We start from the raw sequence: 22959 nt of genomic DNA on the forward strand, positions 1-22959 counted from the left end.
AATATTTGGGGTGAGGTGAGCAAGCTAGTAGGGAGGGAAAGACTGCAGCAAGACCTGGATAGGTTACAGGAGTGGGCTAACATTAACAGGATGTGTTTCAATACTGACAAGTGCAGGGTGCTACACTTGGGCAGTAGTAACCAGCAGTACACTTATAAGATGGGAAACTCCCTTCTTGAGAGCACGGAGGCAGAAAGGGATCTTGGAGTCATTATTGACTCCAAGATGAACATGGGCCGACAATGCGAGGTCACGGTTGGCAGGGCTAACCGGATCTTGTTGTGCATCCACAGGTGCATCTCAAGTAGGGCCAAGGAGGTGATCCTCCCCCTCAATGCAACACTGGTCTGGCCACAGCTGGAGTACTGCATCCAGTTCTGTGTGCCCCACTTCAGGAGGGATGTGGACAACATTAAGAGGGTCCAGAGGAGGGCCACCCTCATGATCCGGGGACAGCAGGGCAGACCCTACAATGAGAGACTGCATGACCTGAACCTGTTCAGCCTTCACAAGAGAAGGCTGAGGGGCGACCTGGTGACCATCTCTAAACTCACTAGGGGAGACCAGAAGGGTTTGGGAGAGACCTTGTTTCCCCTAGAGCCCCCTGGCATAATAAGGAATAACGGCCACAAGTTGTTGGAGACTAGGTTTAGATTAGACATCCATAAGAACTACTTCACAGTTAGGGTGGCTAGGGTCTGGAACCAACTTCCTAGGGAAGTGGTGCTGGCTCCTACCCTGGGGGTCTTTAAGAAGAGGCTTGATGCCTACCTGGCTGGAGTCATCTGAGCCCAGTTTTACTCCTGCCCAGGCAGGGGGTCAGACTTGAAGATCTACAAGGGATCTAGGGTCCCTTCCGACCCTACTTCTATGATTCTATGAATTAGAGCAATTCTGAGAGAGCCATTCTAAATAAAATGCCACAGTGCCATGTGTATTAAGCCCCTGTACATTTAAAAATGGCTGCAGGGCACTTTAAGTAAACCCTACATGTGATACTGCAGCAATGCTAGAGTGTTCTAATAAGAAAGCGAAACAGACTCAGTTATGGGGTCTGCTCCATGGAGCATTTGTATATGGACGCTAGGAGCCTGGATGCAGAAGGCAATCCAGGGCTAAAGCCCCCAGTCACCATGAAGATCTAAGTGCTGAGCACAGAGGCACCCACAATATGTCCATAACAAGCCCATGTGCCTAAATTCATGGTGCTCTACAAACATAACATGTCTCCATTACCTTGGGATACACAGTGGAGACCCATCTTACACTGACAGCAGCACTGAGTATAAGCAGAGCACAGCCCCCTGGCTTCACTCTTGCCATGGCTGGTAGTGGTGCCTACCATTAGCATAATACCTTAATAGTTAAAGAACAGGGATCTTCTTCTTCACCTTTGCCATGATTTGTTAGTTCCTGGTGGTAAGGACTCAGCTGCTAGAATGTCCATTTTTTGCTATCAGAGAGAAAAGGGATGTAAACCCATTACTTACACCTTCTCAGGAAAGTGCTGAGCTCACTGAGGCTAGGGGGACCTGCTTCCATGCAACTGCTTTTCTTCTGACTCTATGAAGTCTGCATTCTTATCTGCCTAATGATTCTGTTTCAACATGAGAGGTAGAGTGATTCCCCACCCAAATTTACTTATAGCCTGGTGGGTAAAGAATTTGCCCAGGACTGAATGGGATATATGGGTTTGATCAGCCTCAGCTGTAGAATGTATATCAGGAGCAAGGAAAATATGGCCTGTGGGCTGGATCCAGCCCACCAGGCCATTCTATCTGGCCCGTGGGGCCCCTAAAAAAATTAGTAAATTATTATTTATTTGCTCCTGGCTGCCTGTCAAAGCTGACAAGAGCCAGAGGCAGTAGGGCCCAAGGGAAGCCCTCAGCAGGACTAAGCAGGCCAGCCCTGCCCCACCCACAGCCATTTCACTCTCTTCCTGCCCCCGCACTGCTCCGGCACCACGTGGCTCCCGGCTGCATCGCCAGACTGGGAAGCATGGAACCGTGTGTGTGTGTGTGTGTGTGTGTGTGTGTGTGCATGCACAGGCAGAGGTATATGTGTGTGCAGGCAGGGACAGGGTGCGTGTGTGTGCACGTGCATGTGTGTGTGTGTTCATAGGGTGAGTCCCACATGCACACCCCACCATACACATGTACCCATACCCCCCTTGTCCTGCCATACATGCAGACTCCCTCACCCCCTCACACATTCAAGCTACCCTCCCCCACACACAGCCCCCCACAAACCCCTACCCACCCTCCCCCACATACCCACAGTTCCCCATACACTTATATGCACCCCCACAATATACGAGAGTAAGACTTCATTTTAAGCTATTGTGTAATCACCTCTATATACGCTATACAAACACATGTAAGTCAGTACAAAAATATTTCTTGAAATCAAATTAATGAATGCTGTAGATGTTTGCTTTTTAGAATATAATTTGGTATTTTTCTGGTTCTAGACGGCAAAACCCCTTGCTGAAAGGAGAACTTCTGAGGGAAGGGGAGTAACTTCTGGTAGCAAAGCTCAGGGGTTAGGGAGGTAGGACTCCCAGTCACAAGATGGTGACCAGGAGGCAGGGCAACTGTCAAAATTTGCTAAGCAGCCCTCCAGCTAAAATAATTGCCCACCCCTGATCTACATCTTCCTACATCCTAAATTAGTGTTCAAGCCACTGAACCATTAGTAAAAGTACTCAGGCCACTAGGCTATTGCTCTGTGCTTATTTATAAGTGTCAGTCAAAGATTAGCATGCTCATCAAATACCTAACAAGTCACAGGCTTAGGCAGAGGTTGTGGGGGAGGAGGGGTGGCATAAACATGGAACTTAACTATTTTCCATGGAAAATAACTCTTCATTAAAATATTTTTGCCCAATAACAAAATATTTTTACCAAAAAAGGGAAATATTTCAAACAAAGGGCTAGGTCCACAAAAGAATGGCGGTCTTTTACTGCTGCACACTGCAGTGCCTGACTTTTTGGCACCTTGCCAACCACAAGGCTCAACAGCCTAAGTACCTGCTTCAGGGACAGAAGAGGCAGGCTTAGACACTCAGTTCTAGGGGAAGGTTAAACCAGGAACCCTCACTGAAAGTAGGCACCTAATCTCCAGAGGAGAAGATTTCAAGACACACACCAGATCTCAGGTTTTCCTATTGACTAGTTAAGGTGGCTTTCTACTCAGCAGAGGTTTTTGGAAATCCCATTCTGAAACATCTAATTCTGTCATTGGGAACCTATGCACAGAATTCAGGTGTGTAGATTCTGCTTAGGGAACCTGGCACTAGACTTTATATATCACATGGTTTGTCTACACATGTATTTGATCTGGTAGCAGATTAGTCAAGAATAAATGCTCCCAGGCTGACATCTACACATGCAGGGTTTCAGGAGCAGATTTGCTGCTCATGACAGCAATATGCTCCTGCCCCTGCTGACTTGGCACTGGCTTCCTGCAGCAACCAAGGGGAACTGTAGGGGGAGCTCTAGGCTCCCCCTGGGTACTAGCTCAGGGGCTGGCAGGGAGCAACAAGCCAGGAGACAGCTATCTCCTGATGGGGCTAGGACATTGCTCCCTGCTCATGGGGGGTGCCTGCTACCGGGTGCGGACAATGTCCCCCTGCCCTGACAGCACGGAGCTTCTGGCCCCAGCTCCCTGATCAGGGCCAGGGGACTTGGAAAGAGCTGCAGGAAAGGTCTCAGGCCCCTACCCCAATCTGCTGGTGGGGTAGCTAGCAGTGAGGGGATTTTCTGCCCAGCCAGAGGCTTGCTACTAGCTGCCCCCACTGATGGATGGGGCAGGGGGCTGAGACCTGCCCCACCCAGGAGCTCTTTCCAAGCCACATGCCTCAGTTGCATTAATCAGGGCATGGTGCTGGGACCTGCCCCTGACTGGGACAGTTCCCAGCCCCCGCTCCATGATTGTGGGGTGGGTGCTGGGGAGCCCATTCCCTGTCCTGGAGAGCCTGTTCCCTGCATAGCTCCACAATCTCATAGCTAGGCAGGGAACATGTTGGAGAGCTTATTCACTCCCTAGCTCCATGATCACAGAGCTGGGCGAGGAACAGTAGCACAGCACAGTAGGCATCTGCACATGTAGACACAGATGCTTACTGAGTAATTAGCTCTACTGCACAGTAAAACATTTCATGTAGATGCACCCACAGTGCACAAGACACTCTGTGAAGCTATCCCCAAGTGATTTGCCCAAGGTCACACAAGGATATTTAAGTCCTAACCATGGGGCCCTCCTAACCATAGGGCCCTCCTTCCACCTCCTGGCTTTACAAGTGTTCAATAAAATGCTTCAAGGAAACTTGGTAATGGACTGACCTGTTTGTATGTTTCTTCTTTACCTCTAGCTATTATCAATTGGCTTAAGCCCTGAAATATAAGGCTTTTCTTCCATCGTACAACTGCTAGGTGGGATAAAGTAAATCTGGATTTTTTTATTGTCCATACAGATGTTCTTCCTTTGAATGCTACAGATCTCTTAGCATTAACAATAACTTGCTGCAGTGAGTTCCTCACGTCAGTCAATCACAACATAAGAAAGTATATCCCTTTAACCATTTTAAAATTTGCTGCCTCTGTCTTAAATTTGTTGCATCATCATAATCTCAGACATGCCAGTGCCAGTGTCTGTAACCTACATGTGATCCTAGACCAGCAGTACTTAGTGTTTTGGCTCCATGGGCCAAATGAGAGGTACGGGTCCGCTCTGGACTGAATCGGGCCTTACACCACCCCCACATGGCCCAGCATGACAGGATCAGGACCTCACATGCCAGGATCAGACCTTCAGGCTCCACAAAGCTCAGTTAGGCCTGTCGAGTTGGTCTGTTGTTGAGCTCTACCCCAGAGACCCACTATAAAAAGATGTCTGCATAACTCTAGGTTAAAGCTAATTAGCTTTAAACTAACTGGATGACATACTGTGTGTGGTGGCACTGTAGCCATAATAACATAGCACAGGACAATGTACCCAGTTTTTCAGGTATGTTTGGTAGTCTTTGTTGCTCTCTGTACTGCTGCAACTAAATCACTACCTGACCTAGCTAGTTTAACGCTAGCTTGGCTATGTCTGCATAGCATTGTAGTCACTCCTGTGACAGCAGTATAAACACACATTAAGAGTAGGAAGAGTCCATCATTCCACCCACAGCGAGTGAAGGTACCAAAACCCATCCCCAGAGGTGTGCATGAGAGAGGATCAGAGGGAATCCAAAACATGCATAGCCCTTTAACTGTGGGCTCTGGTAGATGTTGTAGTTATGGTGATGAATAAATAGCAAGCATGCCACACATTCAGGTAATTAATGTCATGGCCCCATGAGAAACCAGCCATAAAGTTCTTCCACATTATATTGGGAAGACCTTTGTGGCTGGTTCCATCACACCTTAAACTGAATGTGGAACAGGGTAAAGCCATGCCATGCAGCCCAGTATCAGCTGCATGACAGGGCTTTACGCTTACCAGCTAGCATGCAAATGCAAACATCCCCAACTGCCCAATCCCCAGCTGTCCACCACTGGCACCTGGGAATGGAAGCTCCCACATTCCCAGTTGCCAGCAGCACCCCCCCCCCCCCCCCACACACACACACACACACACACACACATGTAGACTTGGTGGTGTGAGCAGTTGGATGAGGGAGCTCCCCCACCATCTGCTTTAGGAGCTGGTGCATGGGAAGCCCACCAGCTGATAGGATGTCTTGGTACTGGTAAGTTGAGTGGACAACTCAGAAAGTACAGCATCAGGAAGTAGTCTCCAACACCACACATCCACAGTACCCTTTGAACATCCAGGATGGAGGGGAGCCCTGCATCAGGGACTGGGTCCCTCCCAGATCCCCTAAACCCTCTCCTTGGTCCCCAGTCTTAAAAATCATGCACCCTGACATAGAATCTTGGAAAAGTAGGGCTAAAAGGGACCTCTGGAGATCATCTAGCCCAACCCCTTGCCTGCGGCAGGTTTATCCCAATCCAAACCATCCCATACAAATCCTTGTTGAACCTATTACTAAATACTACACAAAACAACACATTTGCACAAGTACAAGGTACAGCACCCTAATAAAAACAGGAGGAAAATGGAAGTCAGTGTCCTGCTGCAGCAAGGTTATTAAGATATGCTTGAGAGATCCAAGGATCATGCATAGCAAGATGCATGATATTCAGGACCTAGGATAAAATTTGTCCCATCTTAATCACACAAATTAATGTTTGTCAGGGGCCTGTGACTCATCTCTACAGCATTTCCCAGGCACTTCCCTTTCTTGACCTTGCCTCTGCCAAAATCTTCCATCTACTTCTTCGTCTGCAATCACCTTTCCTGTTGAAATTCCCTTCTCGAATCCAAACATCTAGACTCTGTACATGTAGAATATGATGTAGAATACTGGTATAAAAATCAGCTTCACTGCATTCATTTCCAAGCAATGTTACTGCCTCCTATTCAGTTTAGGAACCTGCTCAAAAGTGACCTCATTTCTGATTCTCCAGGAATTTCCTCACCAGCCTTTCTCTTTTCTCTGCATTTCCTCTGCTAAGCCAGCTCTAGCCTACTCTATATTTCCATGCTGAGAAATAATGTGTAAATTCTCTTCAACTCTGCTGCGGACACCTAAAACAGCTTTCATTCATCTCTTCACCCAACATACTCTATTTCCATGGACAAGCTTGAAATTCAGCCAGTGCAGCCTTCCAAAAGTCATCTGGCAAACCTCTGACAACAGAATATGTAATCAATTTGAACAAAAATGTATTAATTCTACAGATCTTGCATGACTGGATAAAATTATGGGAGCAAACGTTCTATTTTAATTACTAAAAATCATTTGTTTTTGCTTCTTGGTTTTTCTCTCTCTCCCTCTGTTCCTCACTCCACACTTTATTTCCTCTAAAGGCCATTAACTCTAATTTTTCCCCAGTGTGTCTGTTTTCACAAACTGTTTTTTCTATTGTCCAAAAGAGAGGTTGGAGACTCCCAGGTGTTTCTGCTAGAAAAGAGCACATGGCTGTTTACATATGACTGCTCCTTGAAAAAGAAATAGCAAGCAGTCATCTGACACTTGCAACAGACTTAGCTGATAAGAGCATACATAAGTGGAACTTGGGCACGCTCCCAAAAGCAGCAAACCACACCCTTTTGTGGCCATGATCTGTTGATTTTCCCTGCCTAGTTCATCTGCACAGTTGGGGTTTTGTAATACACTAACGTCCCCAAAGAGGCAAAGGCAAATAAGCCAAATCCACAACATTTTTAATTTTACCCATTTTCTTAGTCAGGCTTCTGCTGTCCCTGAATAGCACTGTGATATCATCCACAACCTCTAAAATTACAAGTTCATCTCTAGAGCCTATATTTCTCACATCCGGTTCTTCCTGTAAATCCCCTTTATACCATCTTGATGGTTCCATAGAAGACAGCTAGAAAGTCTAATTATGAATGAAGCCCACATCACTGAAATCAGGTTTTAAATTCCAGCAAGCACAACACCACACTTGCAGTACTCCTAATATTCACACAGCTAAATGAAACACCAGCTTTTTCTTCCATAAGGCTAGCTAAAAGTTGAACTTTTACATATCTCAGGTAAATGAAGGTTTATATTCATCAATACAGCACCAGTGGGGACAGCTGAGCTTTCAAGCCCACTTCATAGGTAGGTGTCCACTCAAAGTTCTGCCTTTCTCCCACTCTATGAACTAATGAATATTTAATTGTTAATAGAGAGTTGAATAGCAATAGGAGAGACTGACTTAATGCTTCAGTGATTAGACCACTTGGGAACTGAAAAATCGGGGTGTAGGTTCCTGCTCTGAATCAGGCAAAAGAAGGACTTGGGTGTTGCAAAATAGGGACAGTAAAGTCTTCCACTCCTGCCATGGGTTTTCCAGCCACTGGCTTACCAGACATTGATCAGGTAATTCTGCTTGTCTTTTTTCACAAAATAATTTGGAACAAAACCAAATATCAGAACCTCTTTTTTTTTTTTTTTTTTTTTTTAAACAAAACACAGATGTTGTTTTTCAGGCAGCCTTAGATAAAGCCCCTGTCTCCTAACCAGCTCTTGGTAAGGAAACATTCATTCCGGGAAATTAAAAATACTGAAAACTGAAAAGGCAAAGTATGTAGAGAAAGATTATAAAAACAATCACTGGACACAACTGCTCCATATGGGATGACTCAGTATTATTAATGCCAAAATTTCAGGTCAAAATAATCAGCAATGATTAGGTACTAAGATTGCAAAAGATGTAGCAAAATGTGTGAGCTATATTTTATATCAACACATTTCTTTTTTTCCTTGTAATCTTTTCACATGAAAGTCAAAAGATTGTTTGCATGGTAAGAAAAACAAAGGTTTTAAAGGTGGCTCTACCCTGAGCCTGGCCTTTGACCCCCAAGAACAAAAGCCAATGGCACATTTAAAGTATCCCTCGTGTTGCCTGACTGAAACATTTTAAACATTAGGTACTGTATCACAAATTATAATTCAAATGATACAAACCTAGGCCCCAATTCTTCACTGAGTGCATCTACACGTGTCCCTGACTGTGCAGTTGGTACTGCACAGTCCCAGTGGCACACAGTTGATTTCCAACCCTACGTTGCCATAGCAATGAGCTATGGTGACAGTGGCAGCATCACAGCTAGTGCCTGCCAGCACTATGTCACCATAGAGACAAGGTACATCACAGCCACTCGTCGCAACAGCAACATGGCATCTCATGTAGATTCACCCACCATGACGGTTCACAGATGGACTGCTGTATTTGAAATACCACAAACTTAAGAAGGGCTTCATGCAGGTACAATAATCTGCATATGTTGTTCTGATTCTGGTAAGGACATGAGTGGAAAATTCTCAGTTAGCATAAAAATTGGCGAAAAATGCACAAAAAACATTCTCCAACATTTGGTTGAATTCTAAATTCTGCATATTTGGTTCAGCTATATTCAAGGTTCAATGTTTACCTGAATGGGTTTGTTTGCATGAATACTTAACTATTGCAGAAATTCTCGTATCTACATAAAATCTTCATGAACAAGAACATTCACAGTTCATCTGTCATTATTTACTATGTTTCCATTTTTCTTTCATTTAAAAAGTTTTAGTCAACCAATTGGCTAGCAGAAAATATGGACTATGACTTAACTGACTAATCCCATGCTGCTAATAAATACACAGGCTGCATCCAGACATGTGTGGACATTTGGTTCCCTGGGGCAACTAGCAGTGGGACACCTTGTGCCACCACTAGTCTCCAGGGAATGCCTGTGCCATGTGCCCTTTGGTTCATGGCAAGGAGATGAGGAGGCCAACACTGGGCTGGCCCCAGCAGGCTTACCTAGGGTCCTGGGAGCCTCCCGGGGCTGCAGCAGCAATGATCTTGCCGTACAGAGCCTACCTGACAGCAGAGCGCAGCTCCAGCCAGCCAGCTCTGACTTTGGGTAGTGCACACTGCTTTTTTTCCATAGGTTTTTTTTGACCCTTTCACACTGCAGAACAACTGGACATGCAATACGTGGCACCACAGACATGATCTGCAGTGCCACATTCTGCAAAGTCACACTCATCTGATGTGGCCACAAAGTCAAAAACTTGTAAATAGATTGTAAGCTGAAATTTGTTTCCATAATATCATCAGAAAACTATTTGTAATGTTCCCATTAAAACACTGGTAGAAGTTAGGCCCTGCTCATAAATGATCTGCAAGCAGAGAGAAAAAAAATCTAGAAAGTAGATAATGTATTTGTGCCCACGATTTCAAATCCTCCCAAAACTGTAAAAAATACATTTTAAAGATAAAAAATGATAGAAAAGTGCTAAAATCATACTACAGCACAAGAGCAAAAGAGGATAGTTTGTGTTTTGGAATGGATTTGATGGAAATCTCTATCTACAAACTGATCTGAAGGCAGTTGCAGAAAAGGGAGTTCATTTCCCAGCATATTTTCCTTCATAGTGGGGAGGGGGAAGGGGTTCTCGGAGACCTAAGCTCTGCTACAATTAGCTTTGAAGTTCTGTGCACACCTGTGTAGATTACAAGGAAGGGAAGGCAAGTCCTTCCACACCCAAACTGTAAATCCACAGTGCAACATGTCAAGTAAGCTATGCCCTCCAGCACTCTGTTTTAAAGTCAAACTGATGGCTGACAATCTCCTAGTATGATTCACCCTTTCCATGAAACCAGCATCCAGTTTACAGATTTGTAAAACAAAACAAACTTTTACTCTATAACCTAGTAAGAGTCTGATCCATTTGCTTTACCCCAAAAGTCCCCAGCTCATGTTGAAGGTGGTAGATCAGACCCTAAATGTTTCTAGAAAGAGGAATGTTATCTTTTCATCTATCTGACCTTTGCACATAGAAAATTCTGTGGACCAGTGCAGAAGCCAAATAACTTCAGACTGTAGGACCAGTCTAAGTCAGTGTTTAGTAATAATTCAGCCTTTTAATATAAGTTTTCAATTTTCCTTCTATTCCTGGAGTGCCCTCTCTGTTCTAGTGAGCAATGCCAATGATACTGCTCCCATTCAAATCCCTTCATAATATCCTGTTCTGCAATGCCCATAAGAATAAAGTGCACAATATCCTCTGTCCAACCTCTGAGAAACAGTCAATCTATTTAGGTACCTAAACATAAATTTAAGTGATCAACTTTATGTACTTGCATTTGAACATTTTGATGCAGACCCTCTGCTGCATCCAAAGCAGATGAATGCCCTGGGGATATTTGCTGAGACAATTTTATTGGAAAGAAAAACAGAAGTGCTTCATGTGAAGTTCTCCAAGACAGAAAAAAGGCAGAAGGAGATAACTTGCCATCTGCCATTGAGAGTGCCAGAGAATAGAGAAACTGCCATCACCCAAACAATGATAGAGGAGGACAGCAACCCACCAAAGACCCCTGCCCAAATCAACAACAATTAATAAGAAAGAGTTGGAATTCATTGGTTGGAAACAAGTCTATAGAAAGAACCTGGTGATGCGTGTTGAGGCCCTTTTCAGTTTTATAACCATGCATATGTTAGAATTTCCATCTGAACAGATCCAGACTCTAAACATTTACTTGCTTCCAGTAAGGTTGCAAAGTTGACTGTGGGATTTTCAGGCAACATTGCAAAATGCCATCATGCATCAATATACTATCGAAGCAGAGGATGTGGGGACTTTAAGATGAGGACAGCATTAGGATGTCTGAAAGCTGTCTCAAAAATCTGTATGCACAACTTCAAAACTATTCTTAACATAAAGCAATATAAATAACAAAACTACAACAGAATGTACAATAGAAGTTGTTTGCCAGCTCCCAGAGCCTCAGTTTATTTGAATAATAATTTAAATAATGTTGGCACCTGACTTAAGTCCTCTTATTTTCTCTCTCTCTTTCTGTATCTTTGCTCTGTCTTATTACCAAAAAAGCTTCCCTGGACAAAAATTTGAAAATATCCATCTTAAAATTTTCTAAACAAGTGACTAATCAATGGCTGCTGACTGTACGTAGACATAAGTATATTAGAAAAAAAATGATTGACTACACAGCTATTAATTTTTTACCTTATTCACAGTGCCACCGGGAGTGCCATCCTCTGTAAAAACCGATTGCTTTAATTTGCCACAAAGCTTTGTCCTAGGGCCTATACTGTTTAACATCTTCATCAATGATGTGGACATTGGTGTCAGAAGTGGACTGGCCAAGTTCTCTGACGACACCAAACTCTGGGGTAAAGCACCCACACCTGAGGATAGGAGGGTGATCCAGGTGGATCTGGACAGACTCATGAAATGGGTGGATGAGAACCTGATGGTATTCAACACCGAAAAGTGCAAGGTTCTCCACCTTGGGAGGAAAAACCTGCACCATGCTTATAGGCTCGGTAGTGCTACATTGGTTAGCACTACAGATGAAAGGGGCTTGGGGGTCACGGTTGACCATAAGATGAACATGAGCTTTCAGTGTGATGCTGCAGCTAGTAAAGTGAGCAAAATGCTTGCTTGCATCCATAGATGCTTCCCAAGCAGATCCCAGGACATCATTCTCCTCTTGTACTCAGCCTTGGTGAGGCCACAGCTGGAGTATTGCGTCCAGTTTTGGGCTCCGCAATTCAAAAAGGATGTGGAAAAGCTTGAGTAGGTCCAGAGGAGAGCCACACACATGATCAGAGGTCAGGAAAACAGACTTTATAATGAGAGACTGAGAGCCATGGGACCCTTCAGCCTGGAAGAGCGCAGGCTCAGGGGTGATCTGATGGCCACCTATAAGTTTATCAGGGGTGCTCATCAGGATCTGGGGGAACATCTGTTCACCAGAGCCTCCCAAGGGATGACAAGATCGAATGGTCACAAACTCCACTGTGTGGAGTTTCACAGATTCCTGTGATAAGATTTCACAGACTTCATAGATTTCATAGACATTAGGGCTGGAAGGGACCTTGGGAGATCATTGAGTCCAGCCCCCTGCCCAAAGGGCAGGAAGTCAGCTGGAGTCATAGGATCCCAGCAAGATAAGCAGCCAATTTACTCTTGAAGGTGTTCAATGTAGGTGCTTGAACCACCTCCGCTGGCAGACTGTTCCAGACCTTCAGGGCTCAGACAGTAAAAAATTCTTCCTTATGTCCAGCCTGAAACGGTCTTGCAGGACTTTGTGACCGTTCGACCTCGTCATCCCTTGGGGTGCTCTGGTAAACAAATGTTCCCCCAGATCCTGGTGGTCACCCCTGATAAACTTATAGGCGGCCATCAGATCACCCCTGAGCCTGTGCTTTTCCAGGCTAAAGAGTCCCATGGCTCTCAGCCTGTCATCATAAGATCTGTTTTCCTGACCTCTGATCACGCGCGTGGCTCTCCTCTGGACTCTCTCAAGCTTCTCCACATCCTTTTTGAATTGTGCAGCCCAAAACTGGACGCAGTACTCCAGCTGCGGCCTCACCAAGGCCGAGTACAAGGGGAGAATGACGTCCCAGGATTTGCTCGAGAAGCATCTATGGATGCAAGCCAGTGTTTTGGTCACTTTACTAGCCGCAGCATCGCATTGCAGGCTCATGTTCATCTTGTGGTCAATGATGACCCCCAAGTCTCTTTCTTCTGTAGTGCTATCCAACGTAGCACTGCCGAGCCTATAAGGGTGCTGCAGGTTTTTCCTCCCAAGGTGGAGAACCTCGCATTTTTCGGTGTTAAACACCATCAGGTTCTCGTCTGCCCATTTGCTGAGCTTGTCCAGGTCAGCCTGGATCACCCGCCTATCTTCTGGCGTGGATGCTTTGCCCCAAAGTTTGGTGTCATCCACGAACTTGGCCAGTCCACTCCTAACTCCAATGTCCACATCATTAATGAAGATGTTGAACAGTATGGGTCCCAGGACAGAGCCTTGAGGGACCCCACTGGTCACAGGGCACCACGATGAGTGACTGCCATCAATTACAACCCTCTGGGTCTGACCACAGAGCCAGTTTCCCAGCCAGCGGATCGTGGTGGAGCCAAGGCCACAACTGGCCAGTTTGGCCAAGAGGTGATCATGGGATACCAGATCAAAAGCTTGTTTGAAGTCAAGATATATGACAGCAATCTCTTCACCCTTGTCCAGGTGATAGGTCACCTGGTCATAGAAGGAAATGAGATTGGTCAAACAAGACCTACCTGCAACAAACCCGTGCTGGCTATCCCTTAGAATGTTAGCCTAGGCCAGTCCATCAAGGATGGCCTCCTTAATAAACTTTTCTAAGATCTGCCCCAGGATAGAAGTCAGGCTAATGGGCCTGTAGTTAGCCAGATCCACTCTCCTCCCTTTCTTGAAGATCGGCACCACATTGGCCTTCTTCCAGTCTTCGGGCACTACACCAGAGCGCCAGGAGTTTTCAAAGATCCGTGCCAGGGGCTGGGCTATGATGCTCGCCAGCTCCTTGAGTACCCTGGGGTGCAGATTGTCAGAGCTGGCTGACTTGAAGGTATCCAGCTTCTCAAGGTGTTCCTTCACGAGGTCGGCATTTATGGAGGGTAGGGGATCCCCATCACCCGGATCTCCCTGTCCCATAGCAGGCATGGGCGTCCCATGGGACTGATGAAAGACTGACACAAAGTACCTATTTAATAGGTTGGCTTTTTCCTGGGCGTCAGTTGTCAGTTGCCCCATCTGGTTTAGCAGGGGTCCAACGTTGCCCTTGCTTTTCCTCTGGCTCCCCACATATCTGAAAAAGGACTTTTTGTTGTCCTTGATGCTTGAAGCTAGTTGGAGTTCAGTTGCAGCCGTGGCTTTCCTGGTTTGCTCCCTGCAGGACCGGACCAGCGCAGAATAATCCTCCTTGGAGGTGAATCCCGTCCTCCACGCTTTGTAGGCTTTCCTTTTTAGCCGCAGGAGGTCCGTTAGGTCCCTGGAGAGCCAGGAGGGCTGCTGTGCCTTCTTGCTGCCTTTCCTCCATGTTGGAATAGATTTAGCTTGTGCATTGAGGATCACTTCCTTGAGAAGCAACCACTCTTCTTGAACTCCCGTCTCCCTGGGGTCATGGTCCCTGAGGGCCTGACTGACTAGCCTCTTGAGCTTGTCAAAGTCAGCTTTTCTGAAGTCAAGGACTTCTGTGTTGCTGACTGACTTGCCAGCTTTACGGCAGATGGTGAAGGTGATCAGCTTGTGGTCGCTGTCACCCAGCTTCCCATCGATCACTGGGTCACCGATTAGGTCATCCCCCATAGCCAGTACCAGGTCGAGCAGTGCTTTGCCTCTCATTGGCCCATAGACTTCTTGAGTCAGGTAGAGGTCATCCACACGAGAGAAAGCTTTGCGACCGCTCGGATTTTGCTGAGTGATATTCCCACGAGATGTCCGGGTAATTGAAGTCACCCATAACAACCAAGGTCCTGGAGCAAGCGGCCTCAGTCAGTTCCCGGGTGAACTCCTGGTCAAGCTCGGGACTTTGAGTGGGAGGTCTGTAGTAGACTCCCACCGTTGCGTCCCCTGTGCCATATTCCCCATGAATTTTTACCCAGAGGGTCTCTAACTTTCCATGCTGGTCGCCAACATCAGCTTGCAGGGACATGTAGCTTTCCTTCACATAGAGAGCTTCACCCCCGCCCCTTTTGTCAACATGATCCCTCCTGTACAGGGTATAGCCCTATTTACCCGTGGTCCAGTCATGGGTGGAGTCCCACCAGGTCTCCGTTATCCCAATGACGTCATAATTCTTTGCACTGAGCAGGAGGACGAGCTCCTCCTGCTTGTTGCCCAGGCTCCTGGCATTAGTGTACAGGCAGGCAAGTGTGCCCTTGGGGGCTCTTGCCTTGCCCACAAATTGTGCCAGGGCTGGGGCAGGGGTGGGCTCCCTTAAGTGCCTTGGCCTGCTGGCTTTGCAAGGGTCGCTCAGTGGGCCAGCAGTGGCAGTAGTCCCCCCATCCCCCAGCGGGCTTAGTTTAAAGCCCAGTGGAGCAGGTCAGCCAGCCTGGCTGAGAAGAGCCTCCTCCCCAGGGGAGAGAGGTGGAGGCCATCTCTTCCCAGCAGCTCGCTGCCTCTCTCGCCAAGGAGCAGGCTGTGGTCATGGAAGCCAAAGCCTTCCCGATGACACCAGCTCCGCAGCGTATATTTCTTCACTGTCCGAGCCCCCAAGGTTTAGAACAGACTGCCACCGGAGGCAGTTCAAGCACCCACTTTGAAAGCCTTCAAGACACATTTGGATTCTTATCTTGCTGGGATCCTATGATCCCTGCTGACTTCCTGCCCTTGGGGCAGGGGGCTGGACTTGATGATCCTCTGGGGTCCCTTCCAGCCCAAATGTCTATGTCTATGTCTAATTTTAAAGATAGGGTAGTTAATTCTAATCTGAAAAGTGACGATGAAAATAGCACTGTGGAGTGCCATGTTTATGATCACACAATGACTCCATATCACATTAGCTCATATGGAAGGGAAATATACATCCCTTACACAGTGCAGGAGAATTTGAACCTTTGGAAGAAGTCCCTTACTTAAGCTCACCTTAAAAGGACAAGGTGAGCATGCTTCAGTAGAGTTAAGTCTCATTAATCTTGTGAAACTGTGAAATAAAATTTGAGGGAAGTATCATAATTATTCCCAGGAAAGTTATTGGAAATGAGAGCTTAGAAACTGTCCTGTCAAAAGTTCAAGGTCCTCTGACATATGTCACAAACTGAATTAATCTGGAGTCACTGAATTTCAATAAACAAGCTATTTTCATATGATCATTTTTCAGAGGAGAGGCACCTTTGATTACTCAAGTGTTGACCATGACCCTCCAAAACCTCATTTCACCAGACCCTTGCACAGAAGCCAAACCCCAGCTCCTACAGAACTGTCCTTATTCAAAATGGCATCGTTTCTTCTATTACAACTGTTTGCATTTTTCAGTTAATTATTTAAGAGGATCCATATGGAACTCCAGAGCATCTTTGAAAATGAATCATCCCATTTTTTTTTGTCTTATGACTAGTTCCATTCCTTTTTCGTGTTACACTCAACAGATCTTATTCAGGGAAATTCATTTCAGCCAGGATTCCTGCAATAAGTGATTCAATAGTGTTTATTATTAGACCTTTTAATTATTTTAGACATATCACATTAATAGAACAATCATTCTGCTAGTCTTAACATCCTCCAACAGAAGTGTTTTATACAGCACTGAACAGTGAACAAAAAATTGTTCTAGGAGGCACCAAAAATTAATACTTTAGGAATTACCATCATTCATTACTATTATTTATCTGTATTACAGAAATGCCCAGAAGCCCCAACAAGCTTAGGAACCTAGGGTTTTTAATCATCATACGAACTCACCATACAAAGAGTCAGTTTTTGCTCCATAAAGGTCATAGTCTAAATGAACAAGAGAGACTAAGGAAGAATTATCACTCCTGCTTTACACATGGGAAGAGTTAAGAGAGCTCATCCTGCAAACACTGGCGTCAAAAGCAAAACTTCCATTGATGTACATGTGCAGTGTCATAACCTAAATAAATTATTCAAGGTCATACAGGAAGCCTGCCAGAGCTGGGAATTGAATACAGGCCACCAGAATCACAGGTCAGAGTCTTTAAAGGCCATTTTTCATCTCTATGCCCCAAAGTAGTGATGTCTCCACTGTGTTATTCCCAGGTTATCTATAATAAAGCACCTGTTTCTCCTTTCACTTGCAGCAATGCAAATTAGGAGTAACTATACCAAAGTAAATGGAATTATACTGGTGTAGGTATTTGATATAAGCAAGGGAAAAATCAGGTTCACAGTATTTTGCAGCTACACGGGGTATGAGTGATGCCCCCAAGTCGTGTGTTGGATTCACAAATAGTGGGAGCAGAGAGGTCACCAAAGGATGCAAATTGTAAATTTCCAAATCAAAATAATTGTCCAGGTGCAATCCCAGTAGTTCTCTATAAATGATTAAACTAGTGACAATTGGGAAGTAGAGCTGCTCCTAAGAATACAGAACAAAATGAATGTAGCAGCAATGCCAGCAGCAGAGCAGCTACCTCTGTATGTTTTTCCAGTAACAAACAGATGACTTATTTTATTTATAGAGCTTGTGTCTGTTGACTTTATGCTGGAGATTTTGCCTGCTTATGCTAGCTCATCAAATAGCCCTAGAGGTCATGTAACACTACATACATAACACAGGTAAGTATAATATGCACATACACCCCCTTCGCACACATATATGCATGTGAGAGAGAATAAGAAAGCACTACAGATAAAGTAGGGCTGGATTTTTGTTGCCCCTGCAGATCAGAAACAAGACAAATGAAGGGAGAAAAAAAAAGGACCCTCTTTCTTCAATCTTGTAAATATTTTCTACGGGGAAAAGCCAAAATGTTGATATTTGTAAATCCTGAATACACTGGGGAAAGTTTATTTTAACATAGCCAGAATCATCACACACCCTAAGGGATTACATACTGGGCAGGATGTGGGTGTGACCAGGGCCTCACCCCTCCCGAATACCAGCTGGCAACTAAGACTGGCACTGGAGGGAATACCCGCAACACCTCAAAGAAGAGTTAAAGCTATGCCCAGGCATATTCCTCCCAGCATCCATAAACTCATTCTCCCTGCCTCAGCTCTCAACAGGCAGAATGACTCTGGCAGCTGTCATAAATGTGGCATATTCCACAACCTCTGCATCCCAGCAGCACACTTTCCAGGCCTGCAGCCTTGAGCACAGGGCCTTGGCTTGATCAACACAGTGTTCCCAGAGGCTGGACTGGTCTTGCCTAAAGCCCCAACAGTGCCCAAGGCTCCTCCTACTCCCTGGTGTCAGGGTGGCTTATTCCTGTCACCTAACACTCATCTCCTCCCTATACAAGACCGAGGAGAGCAACTCTTCCTGACATCTGATTGCACCTATGGTAACTCTGCCCACTTCTTGATCTCCTGGTTTCCTGACCTGGCTTGCTTGTAGACTTTGCTCTCACTGTGATCTCTTGATTTCCTGATTTTTTTGTCCCTAGGTTTTGCTTGTCCTTTCTGCCTTGGATTTGTACCTCTGTCTAGTAATCTTGATCCCCAAATGGCTCCTAGGCCTGACCGATCAGATCTCGGCCCTGATAACAGTAAGCTTTGTATTTTGACCAACGTGTCATGGTGAAAACTCTAAAAGAAATATATATCAGAAAATAACTAAGTAAATTAACTTGTATGTAAAAGAAGACCAATTATGGAGCCATCAATCACTTTATTCATGATCAAGCCCTGAGAATTGTTCACGTTCTGCAAAATATCACAGGTGATGCCACAATACCAGTGTAGAGACAAATAATATGGAGGCAGCCATATACACTTGGCTTCTGCAATATATTTTGCAGGCACAGTGTCCAAAAGCTTTGGCTATGAGGCCAAAAGCTAAATGGGCTTTAAAACAAAGCCCAGTTACAAGAACAAAAACATCAGGAATTGCCTGATATGAGTTTTCAAAACACTTAGGTGGGATATAAGCTGTTATTCTTCATGGCATAAGAAAGCATGTAGCTAGTAGGAATTTTAAAAACAATTCTGCTACTGATAGGTTCGCCCATAATTGCCCAATTCCATGTTCTCTTGTACCTTCCTTCCTCTGAAGTATTTGGTGCTGGCCAGTGTTGGTAAGAGAATAGATGGACCAATGTGGAGATCTAGGGGGACCCATACCCTGACCTGATTCCTATGCCAGTTCCTGTGTTTCTAGGACTTTCTACATTAAAAAGCAGTAAATTAATTTTGATTTTTCCTACCTCAGGTTTACACAGGTATAACTATATTGGGTTTCATGGATGTGTCCTGATTTACAATATTTTGTATGAGCCTGGAATCAAGCCCATGCGGGTTTGGTCATTTCAATGTAGTTCCCAGGAAATAAATCTTTGTGTTGCATACACTACTCTACTATAATCAGCATTAACTGACAACTCTGGAGCATTTCCAACAGAAAGTTTAAGGCTGCTGATAGACCGGGGGGGGGGGGGGGGGGAGGGACACCCGACACATTTCGCTGGAAGAGGCAGCGGATTAGTTTGACCCAGCTCTGCAGTATCTGCATTCAGTGAGGTATTAGGTTCAATCAGCTAATAAATAAAAGTGACAAAAAAGCCCTGCTAAAGCTCCTGATCTATATAGATGCTGGGCAAGCCGGGTCAAACTAATGCACTGCTTCCTCTGGGCAAATGCTGGTTTCAGTATGGGGGCACACAGTTTAAAATGGTGGTTTGGGGGTTTTGTTACTTCTGTAAGTAGTCTAAGTGACTATGTAGAATAAACTCCTGTCTTTCCTCCTACATAATTGTTTCAGATAAATACTGAGGCCAGGTACAAACATTACACTTTTACTGGTATAAGTGATCAGAAACTGGTCTATACCCATAACAGAACAGAAGTTCGATGCACACAGATTCATAGATTGTAAGGGGCTGGAAGGCACCTCACAAGATCATCGGGTCCAGCCACCCTGCACTAGACAGGAAAGACAACTGGGGTTATGTGACCCCAGCAAGGTGACCATCTAGTCTCCTCTTGAAGATTTCCAGGGTAGGTGATTGCACCACCTCTGGAGGGAGCTTATTCCACAGTCTGGATACTCTAACTGTGAAGAAGTTTTTCCTAGGGCTAAGCCTGAAATGGTCTTCCAGGAGTTTGTGACCATCACTCCTGGTTTTCCCCAAGGGTGCCTTGGTTTGCCAAGCCCTTGATGTATTCCCCTGATGTAGCAGTAAGCTTCTACCAAGTCCCTTCTCAGCCTTCTCTTTTTTAGGCTGAAGAGTCCCAGGTCCCTCAGCCATTGTTGTATTGTCCTCTTTAGGAATTGTCCCAAGCTTCCATTATTTGTATGCCTCTTTCTTCTTTCAAGAGGACCATGATTTCCTTATTTAGCCAAGAAGGCTTCCCAGCCCTTCTGCTACCTTTCCTCTGTATGAGAATGAATGTCTATCTAGTAATCAAAGGGCAAATGTGAGCACAGACAGAAGTAATAATTCTCACCCGATCTGGCCACAGAAAGTTGTCTATAGCCATGACCAAATACAAGTGCACAGCTACAGACTACTTAAATATGGCTGATAGGGCAAAAATCTGAACCCTCATTGCATGAGGGTTCAGATGAAGATGTTTCAAAATAGAATGTTTTCTGTAACTTGTGTCCACCTGCCTGCCAGCCTTCAAACTATTTTCAGAATGGGAGGGGGAAAAGAGAGTGAAGGGAATTGGTCTGGGGGGGTTTCAGCCCCTGCTGGAGGGTGGGGTGAGTTAATTGGAGGTGGAGGGCTTTCAATTCACCTACCCCACCCTCCAGCACTGGCTGAGGACCCCCTAGAATGAGCTCCCTCTGGTCCCTTTCCCTCCTCCCCTTCTGAAAACAGCCATAGGGTTGGAGGGAGAAAGAGCCATTGCTAGGGGAAACCAGCTGCAAGGAGCTACATTTCTGTGTTTGGTTTACTACCAATCGAAACTAAATTTTGTAACTAAACAAGAAATTTCAGTCTCTAATCTGGTATATTGCACAATCCTAGAATCAGTTCTTAAAGAAATCTTATGGAAATCCAGCCAGATCAGTACCAAATCTAGATGCTTTGATCTCTAAACATCACAAGCTAGATAGGATTTGTACAGAAGACAAGTGTTCAGTTGGATGCACCTATTTAAAAGACCCACTACTCTCTGACTGATGTCAATGAAAGCTTCCTCACTTGCTTCAGCAGATACAGAATCAGTCCCTGTGTTAAGCAGAACTGTCAAATTTATTATGTGCTGTATGAGAAGGTAGAGTCACCCCTCCCTCCAAACTTTCCCTGGAGCCAGAGATACAACCTGGGATTAGATCATCACTCCCTTTCAGATGATGATGCTGGGTTGCAGGCCAAGGGTAGGTGTGGTATTAGTCATATTTACTTTCCCAAAGCATCATTTGTGCAAACACCCCAGGGCATTTAAAATACAAATAGCAAGAAGGTAAGTAGAAGAAAAAGGGCCTGAAGTTTAGACAGAAATAAGAAAACACTAACAACAAGTTGATACTACAAGTAACAAAATGTATATGTTCAGGTCAGTGAAGTTCACTCCAGATTTACTTTAATAATCATTTCCTTGTTTGCCGTTTAAAAATATTATTAACCATGTAATTTGTCCAAAATTAAATGTTCAGTTATATACATTACAAAACTGAAAAAACTCTAAACTTCTAGCACAAGGGGTAGATGTGAAGGCAAGCCTTGTCTTTAGATGTGCTGAGCATCTTCATTGACCATTAAATTCAATGCAACTTCATAGGCCTCAATTCAGACCTGAAATTGAATTGTACATGAATAGTTCCACTGACTTGATAACGAGCACTTCTTAAAATTACTTGTAAGAGACAAGATACTGCTACCGCTGGAGAGAATGTTATGAACAAAGGACGCCCTATATAAATATATGGTCAGCTAAGCTAACTAAAACCATTAAAATAAGAATATTTGGAGGAAATTTCAGAGGATTACAAGCAGCTAACATTACAGGATATCTTGTTAGGAATCTGGCATGAATTTATTAACAGCAAAGGACCAGTAGTAGATGAGGACAACATTTTAAAAAATCTAAAAAAAACTACTACATCTCTATTATTTCAGGATAATACATTAACAGGCAAATGAAGCTAATGGAATGTAATACGGGGTTGCATGAAAATCCTTAGCATAAAAATGGCGGAAATTGGGGAAGTAAACTTGTGAAAGATGCAATAGTTGAATTGAGACTGCTGTCAATTTTTAAAAGATCTGTGTTCCTATCCAAGCACCTCGCTATTAGTTCAGCGTGTTTTAATGCATTTGAATTGGTTTGCTCAAAATATAGGCTATGTATTGAAAAAGAGATACATTTGTCAAAGTGTAACAGTATCTATTTAGGAGCACTAAAGTGGCAGGTCTAATTATTAGTAATCTGGAGACATGGCTAATGTCTCCCTCAAAGTAGCTGATGTAATGTATTCTTCTATTTTAATTTAGGACTTACAAGCTTGGATTTCTTATGTTTGAATATACAACTGAATCACACAGGCCAAGTACAGACCATCAAAAAGCTTGAGGCTGAATTGATTCAATCTTCACAGATTAGTCTAAACTGCACAGATAGAACTGATAAGCAAATGAACACACTTTCACTTTTTATACTGGAAATTCAGCCACAGGCCAGAAGCCAGGGGGTGGTCAAGCACACCTTCCTGCTGATCTGATCAGACAGGTTGGGCCAAGGGTAGCCCACCCACCCTGCAAGGAGGGGATTGCAGGGGAGGTGCAAAGCATCCGGGGATGCTGGGGGACTGTGAATTAATTTGAATCTGGAGGGGATCTGGAACAGAAGTTCAATAAACTGATTTAAGTTAAATCAGTTAAGTGTGATACTACATCCATCCAGGCTATCACCAGTTTGGGCCATTTTGAAAGTGGTTTACGTGTACTGAATTTCTGTTATGTTACCAATTTGAACTGTTTTCCAA

Source organism: Crocodylus siamensis, chromosome 2 (genome assembly GCF_052110815.1).
Source record: "Crocodylus siamensis isolate JL-2025a chromosome 2, ASM5211081v1, whole genome shotgun sequence".
Classification (NCBI taxonomy): domain Eukaryota; kingdom Metazoa; phylum Chordata; order Crocodylia; family Crocodylidae; genus Crocodylus; species Crocodylus siamensis.